We start from the raw sequence: 7,856 nt of genomic DNA on the forward strand, positions 1-7,856 counted from the left end.
GCCTAACCCAAGCCATGGTATTTTCAACATTCTCATATGCATGTGAGAGTTGAACAATGAATAAGGAAGACTGACGAAGAATTGATGATTTTGAGTTGTGGTGTTGGTGAATAATACTGAAGGTACCATGGACTGCAAAAGAACTAACAGATATTGTCCTGGAGGAAGTGCACCTGAAATTCTCCTTGGAAGCAAGAATGGCCAGACTTCGTCTCACCTACTTTGGTCGTGTTGTCAAAAGGAACCATTCCCTGGAGAAGGATATCATGCTTGGTAAAGTGGAGGGTCAACTGAAAAGGGAAAGGCCCTCAACAAGATGGATTGACACTGCAAAATGGGCTCAGGTATAGCAAGTATTGTGAAGCTGTGACAGGAGCAGGCAGTGTTTCATTCTGTTTTACATGGGGTCTCTATGTATCAGTGCTGACTTGACGGAACCTAACAACCACAAACATGTGAGTTTATGTAAGTGAGTATGTGTGAGTGTGTGAGTGTATGTGAGTTAATGTGTGCATTGTGAGTGTATGTGAAAATGTTATGAATGTGCATGTATGTGATTGTTAACACTCAGCATTCTATATGATCATTGCTGTTTCTTGTGTTCAATCATCTGGCCTGTGAGCAGCTGTAAGGTGGTGATATGGTGATATAGCAATTGTGTCCTAGAACAATGCCCAATCTCTGGCACATGGATGAAATTCAGTAAGTGTCTGCAGATTGCAAAAATTAGGAAGCTGCCCTTCCCCACCGGGACACAAGGGTTTCTTTGCCTACAGGATTTGTGAGGAGGATCTGTAGACCTCATCTACTCATTATCTTTTTCTCATTGATATGTAGTTGGAGTCCTCTGTTGTTCACAGGGTCCCAGAGAGGAAGATTTCTGGTGCAGAATACAGAAACCCCTCCTCCAACTGTGCAAAAAGAAGGAAGAAAGGGAGGGGTGAGTGAAGTATAGGCATAAGGTAATTAGCAAAGAGAGGGAGAGAGGCAGGGAGGGACAGTAAATGGAAGAGTGGGATGGGAAGGTGGGTGAATGGATGGATGAGTGATGGATAGATGGACAGGAGAGTATGTGGGAGGCAGGTGGATGGTGAATGAGTGAATATAAGGTGAATAAGACTGATGGAAATATTCATAGAACATCTGAGAACTTGGATTTGTACATGTTCCTACTATAAAAGCCATCCTTCACAGAAGAGAGAAGGAAACTCACATATCAGTCCTTGTCATGACCAGTCTTTGGCCTCAAAGCAGAGGTTTAGATAAAAGCAATTGTGAAAAAAATGTCAACCTAGTCAACACAGAAGCCTGAGCATGAGTTTGGAGGTCTTTATGAGATAAAAGCAGTGGAGTTATACTTCTTATGTCTTTTCAGAAGAACTACAGACCAGCCTCCTCTCTGTGAGTTGCTACTGATAAGGTGTTAACTGTAGTTAAAGTAGGAGTCCAGAGACCAGGTGGATTCCTGGCCCAGTGGCTCTAAACTTTTCTATTCCACATTTTCCCAAAGGATATGAGGTGCTTGCTCACCAATCCCTGGCTCCACAGCACCCATACTTAAATAAACACACACACACACACACACACACACACACACACACATACACACACTAAAACCTCAAGGGACACATAAAATTCACAATATTCACAGTGTTTTTCAGGAGCTACCTACTGCTGAACAGAATTTATAGTAGAGGGGAAGCACTAGAAGGAGACACAGAAGGACTGAATATTTATACAGCCTGAGGTCAGACCTCCCATGACATTGTGACTTTGGATGTTGGACTGTCTCCCCATGTTTGAAATTGTGAGAAGAAGTGACACTTACTTGCTGATGGCCCTGTCTCATCTGCCTGAAGGCTCTGTTTTGAATCTACTCTCCCTCCTGTCTTCGTTTCATCTCAAGTTTTCACATATATTTACTTGCCTAATGCTTTTCCATGCAAACCTATATCTGACTTTAAAAACCCTCAGCATTGGCCAAATAAGGAGGAAAAGAGCACAGAAGAGGACAAGAGAGAGAAGCAGAAGACTGTCCCCCTTGGCCAGCAGGGCCTCTAAGACTTCCCTATGCACCTTCTCTGTGCTCAGACCCAGACCGAGATACCCACACCCCATCCTGCCTTTGTCTGAGCCCTCCCATCATCGTGGAACAAGCTCATAGAAGTGTCTGTGCATGATCTCCCATCCCTGGAAAGGATCTGAAAAATGGCTCACCTCAAGAAGCCAACAGCTCAGACTGTGCAATGGGTCATTACTAGTCTCGTGTCCTGAAATCCTGAAGCAAAGGCATGACCCAGCAGCAGCACTTGGGCTTCAGTGTCAGTGGGTGGTGAAGAGTCCGTGGGGACCCTTCTCCCTCTCCTCTCCAAACCACGCACTCAACCATCCAACCAATCCATAGCTTCTCATGGTGATGATGTTCCCATCAACACCAGCCCCACCACAGAAGCAAAGAATCCCCAGCCAGCAGCACTGTGACTACACTTAACATACAAAGAGGGCGCTTGTTCAAGTGTATTCCTGCCCAAAGCAGAAACTCCAGCTCTTGATTCACTTGACAGATGTGTTCTCCAGAAGTACCATGGTCTGTTACCCTTGTTCTTGGCTGAGCACTTCTCAAGGACCCAGCTTCTCTCTCAGTCATCACCACAGCTCCAGAATCATACTCTGCTACTAACAACTAAGTGATTGGTGAATGAGCCTTCAAGACCAACAGGTTAAAACACATATTTTTAAATGTAAGCAAATCCTAAAAATTTGGTGGAATTCCATTCATCACCTAATGCCTTCTAGGTGAATTAATAGAAGCACATGATATATTAGGAAAAAAAAAAAAAAAATCTAGCTTACACTAAGCAGTTGCCTGGGGGAGACTCACATCAACTTATCTTCTGCTACCTAAACATGATCAAAACCAAGTTTTCATTCTCTTGTGTATAAATAGTTTTCCCAGATAAATAGCACTTACATTGCTAATTGGCCATTTTCAATGTGACTGACATATTTATTTTCCTACTAATTAATTCCTGTACAAGTTCACATAAGAGGTGGCGAGGTATCATTTTTCAGTATAAAATAATTAGCACATTCATGGGTGCTTTCTGAGGAAAATAAATGTGGCACGATTTGTCTAATATTGCAGAGACCTTGGGGACTACAGAGTGGGGACTGGGATCTCACCAGAGACCCACCAACCCTAGTCTGTCCAATTGTAGATCCTACCCCATTCAGGGATATTTCCAATGAGGTCATTTCTGCTGGCACAAAGCATCTGGTTCTCACCCACAAGAACATGTGGGGGACTGTGTCAGGGAAGAATAATAAGAGTGAGTCTGGTGGCCCCTCTGAAGGGCAATATCCCTCTTTGTGAAGGACAGTTCCTCTTGCTGACCTTGGTGGAGTTACTCTGGTCATGGGTCACAGCCAAGGCTGATGCTATCTCTGGGAGATTCAGAGCAGGACTCCCAAGGGTATGGAGACTTCCATAGTTACATCATATGGCCAGGGATGCCTCTACATAAACCAGGGTCACCTGCTGCCAGCTATGTTTCTGAACTCCTGAGCAGCAGACCATGGCTGTGCTGGAGCAACTGGCTGGGTAAGGGTAGGGTCCTCTACTCTGGGCTAAGGGACAAGGACACATATCCTCACTGGAAGGGGCAAGCACTTCACTGGGCACATGGACACTGGCAGTGTGTGGGTAGACCTATTGTAGGGGCTTGTGTGGGATATTTCACGAGATATAAAAAAGCTTTGATATGAATTGCTTTAAAATATTGTGCTGAGCCTTTCTCCTGCCTTTGTGGCAGTTACCTCAAAGAGAATCATTTCACTAAGACCCAGGGTCTTTCTCAAATCAGGACATAAATGAGTTTCTGTGAATGATGTTTAGTGAGAAGTCTGAGTTGCAATACGAAAGAGAAGGAGGATAAGGGAAAAAGGAGTTTGGATTGGGTGGCCCTACTTGGTGGATTCTGCAGCTCAGGGCTCAAAGTGTCTGGGAGTGGGGGACCAGGTGGGGGAGGGGGAGAACAGCCACAATGCTTGCTCCTTCTCTGTGAGTTTCTCTCTGTTCATGTGTCTCTGTCCCTTTCTCTGTGTGTATCTGTTTGTCACTCTTTCTCCTCTTCACAGTCTCTACAAGAAGCTCATTCCTGAATGCCCAGAGCAGCCCTGTCACCAAAAACCAAATTGACTGACATCAAGTTGATTCTGACTCATAGCAACCCCATTGGGTTTCTGAGGCTGAAAATCTTTACAGAAGTAGACTTCCCCATTTTCCTTCCCCAGAGCAGCTGGTGGGTTTGAACCAGTGATCTCCTGGTTAGCAGCCAAATGCCTTATCCACTATGCCACCACAGCTCCTTGAGTAGCCCAGGTAAGGGATTCATATTATGTGATTTTTCCCATTTTCAGAAAATGGGGCATTTTGCTTTCAGTAAGAGCTCATGAACAGCTGTACTCAAGGTTCCACAAAACCACGATGGACAGGTTTCAGAAGTGAGTCAGAGACCAGCAGTGCAGATCCCAGCCATGGACTCTTCTTCAGGGAGCAGGGGTGAGCTCATTCCCCAAACTACATCTGCATCAAAGCCCACAAGTCTTCTTGTCCATCAATGCTACCACCTCCTCATTCTGAGCACCCATTTTCATGGCCTCCTCATCTCCTTACCAAGTCCACACCCTCCCACCCTGTCTGCCCTCAGACCTGCACAGTGCCTGTTCACTCTTGCTGTGATGTGCGGAGGTCCCTCACATTCACTTGCACCTAACAGGGCCTCAGAGATGGACTCGGCTCCTTAGCCCCAGAGGCAGGTATTTGGCTTGAGCCCAGCTGCCTGTGGGAGGCATTGGGGGTGAGCATGAAGTGAGTATGGCTTTTGGACAGGGACACAGTCCTCAGATCCGTGGCCCACCGGATTCTGTCAACCACATTCACCTCAACTAGGTGCTTCCCTGATTGCAGAGACGGGGCTGTTGGCATCACATCTGGAAAAATACTAAGTGCTCAGATAAGTTTGCATTTCAGATGCATAACAAAGGATGTTCTGGATAAGTATCTCAGCATTCTTACAGTAAAAATGCACTCCTTGTTGATCTGGGATTCAGAATCACCTGTGTGTCCTGAGGTTTCCTTTGCTGAAGCCGGTAGCCCTTGTCTGCACACACAGCTGGGTCAATGACTAAATAGCCAAGCTCTTTGGTGGAACAGCCAAACTGACTATGTTGACCACACAGCCTTAGCTCTGTGTGTCCTCTGCAAGAAGCAGCATGAGGTTGGAACTCAAGTTCTCTTGGTCCTGCCACAATAGGCTTACTCACTGGTAAGTGGAGTGCTTTGTGGACCCTGCCAGGACCACTGGCTCTCCCATTCTGTGTGCTCAACTCCTGGAGTTAGTACAACTGAACAGAGAAGCCATCCTGGAAAAGACTTGCTATGGATTGAATTTCATCCCCAAAATATGTGTTGTAAATCTTAACTTCTGTGCCTGTTGTTATAATTCCATTCGGGAATGAGCTGCCTTTGTTATGTTAGTGAGTTAAATTAATGTAGGGTATATTTTAAATCAATCTCTTTTGAGATACAAAAAAGATTAAACCAAGCAGCAAAAGAAGCAGCAGCAAGAGAAAATTAATGTCAAGACAGATGGAGATCTCCAAGGAACCAGGAAACAACCTGAAGAAACAAGGACAGAGCTGACACATGACACAAACAGAAAATCTTTTCCTAGAGCCAGTGCTCTGAATTCAGGTGTAGTGCCTAAGGCATTTGACTGCTAACAAGAAGGCTGGTGGTTCAAACCCACCAGCCACTCCTTGGAAGGAAGACTGGGCAATCTACTTCTGTAGTGATACCGCCTCGGAAACCCAAGGAGGGGTCTCTATGAGTCAGATCCGACTCAATGGCAGTACGTTTGGTTTGGTTAAACTGTGAGAGAATAAACTTGTTCGTTCAAGTTGCCCACTTGTGGTATTTCTTTTACAGTAGCACTAGAGAACTAAGACAGGTCCCAAATGCACGACAAGAGTTGCTTATTTTATTCTATTTTGTTTCATTTTCTTCTTTAAATGAAGGAAGAATTCAGGACAGCATGCTACAGACAGCACTGGTATAAACACTGGAAGCTTGAATGGGGTCAACAGCACTGTGGCTGAGTGAAGAGATGTGAAGAGATGATCCTTTCGTGGCTGGTGACCCTCTAATGCACAGTGGTCTGCTCCCCAGATCCTTTTTGGCAAGAGTTTGATAAAGGGAGTCAGGGAGGCCAGCATAGCTGCTGGAGTGCACACAATATAGACCAAGTGTCCCAAATGGCCAGGACTGTGACCACACTCCCAGGATACTGATATGTAACTGCACTGCAGAGACAACAGAAAGCTTTCTTTGTGAGCATGATCCTCAATGATGCCCTAGTTAGGATGCTGGAAATCATATGAACCAGCTTACGAGGAGACCGTTGAAGACTAGGCACTCCACTCATTCCCTTAAGCAGATTTTGAGTCTACTTGGCCTTGATTACTCAATACCTAACCTGCAGGGGCTCTGGAGGTGCAGTGCCAAAGGCATTTGACTGCTAACCAGAAGGCTGGAAGTTTTAGCCCCATCAGCTGTTCTGTGGAAGGAAGATGGGGTAATCTGCTCCCCTAAAGGTTTACCACCTCAGAAACCCAGTAGGATTCACTATGAGTCAGAATTGACAAACTGGCAGTATTTTTTTTTTTTAAGCCTGCAGGTATGTATGTGCCCACCTGCATCAGGCTGGCAGAATCACCCTCTCACTTTACGGCCAATGCAAAACCACCCCTCTGTTCTTGTTGTGGGTCTGTACCCAGGAAGCTGGGTACCAGGCTTGGTTCTGCAGCCCCTACTCAGGTCTGGGCAGCTTCCCAGGGCTTATCTGGCCAGGGGAGGCTGGCTCTCGGCCTTATGGCCAGAGGGTCTTGGCTAGCTCCCAAAAGCCACAGGGCTCCTGGATGGGGTTGAAGACAGGGAGAAGGCAGAAGTGTGACCTGCCGATTTCTATCCAGGAAGTCCCTGAGGCTGTAGTGTCTCTGTGGCCCCAATGTTCTAGGAAACCCCATCTGCACAAGAACATAGAGCTCAGCCTTAGGGTGGGATCCTTCTTAAGATCCCTACTGTCACAACCTCCTGTGGCTGAAGTCCTGCCTACTCTGGTGACTTCCTCTCTGCCAGGGGATCCTGGTGGCAGGTGGCAGCTCCTGGGCTACCAGACATCCAGCTAGAATAGAATATGGTGGCTACCTTCTGCCTCAGTGAAAAGGGAGGTGTGTCCTTCACAGAGACCTAGCACTCTCCACCCTTGAACAGTGGCCAACACCAGCTGCAGGCTGCTGGTGTGTTTGTTCTGAGTGACATGCTTGTTCCTTGAACAGTAACATCAACTTTTCCTCTGCCCTCCCATACCTCTATGGTCTCATTGCCTTTTCATTCTGCTGACTCCATTCCCCACCTCCAGGTATCCAGGGTGTCTGTTGTAGGTCTGTGACTGGGACACACTGACCAGAGGCCCCCTCTCTGCCTCTCATGTAAGGTGGAGGGTTGTTGCCTCAGGGTGCCCTCCTGGGTGGAGGTGTGGAGGCACTGTGAGTGGGTCACAATCAAGCACCTAAAAGTACTTAGGGCAAGTGATCATACTCAGTGTTGGTCCACCATTGTACACCAGGTCTCCACTAAGCATCCATCTGCCCTTTGCTTGTTTTTCCTTTTCATTAGTAAACCAAGGGCATTTTGACAGCTAACCAGAAGGCTGGCAGTTCAAACCCACCAGCCACTCCTCGGAAGGAAGGTTGGGCAATCTACTTCCATAGTGATACTGCCTCAGAAACCCAAG

The 7,856-nt window shown here is 46.5% G+C and overlaps 1 protein-coding gene across 1 annotated transcript in view; it reads left to right on the forward strand.

Annotated features, from left to right (window-relative positions):
* Window positions 1–7,856, forward strand: part of LOC103212615 (olfactory receptor 13A1-like) — a 23,330-nt gene that overhangs the window by 14,204 nt on the left and 1,270 nt on the right. The gene's annotated exons all lie outside the window — the stretch shown is intronic.

The sequence above is a fragment of the Orycteropus afer genome, unplaced genomic scaffold, assembly GCF_000298275.1.
Source record: "Orycteropus afer afer isolate SDZICR_OR568_19922 unplaced genomic scaffold, OryAfe1.0 scaffold01035, whole genome shotgun sequence".
NCBI lineage: Eukaryota > Metazoa > Chordata > Mammalia > Tubulidentata > Orycteropodidae > Orycteropus > Orycteropus afer.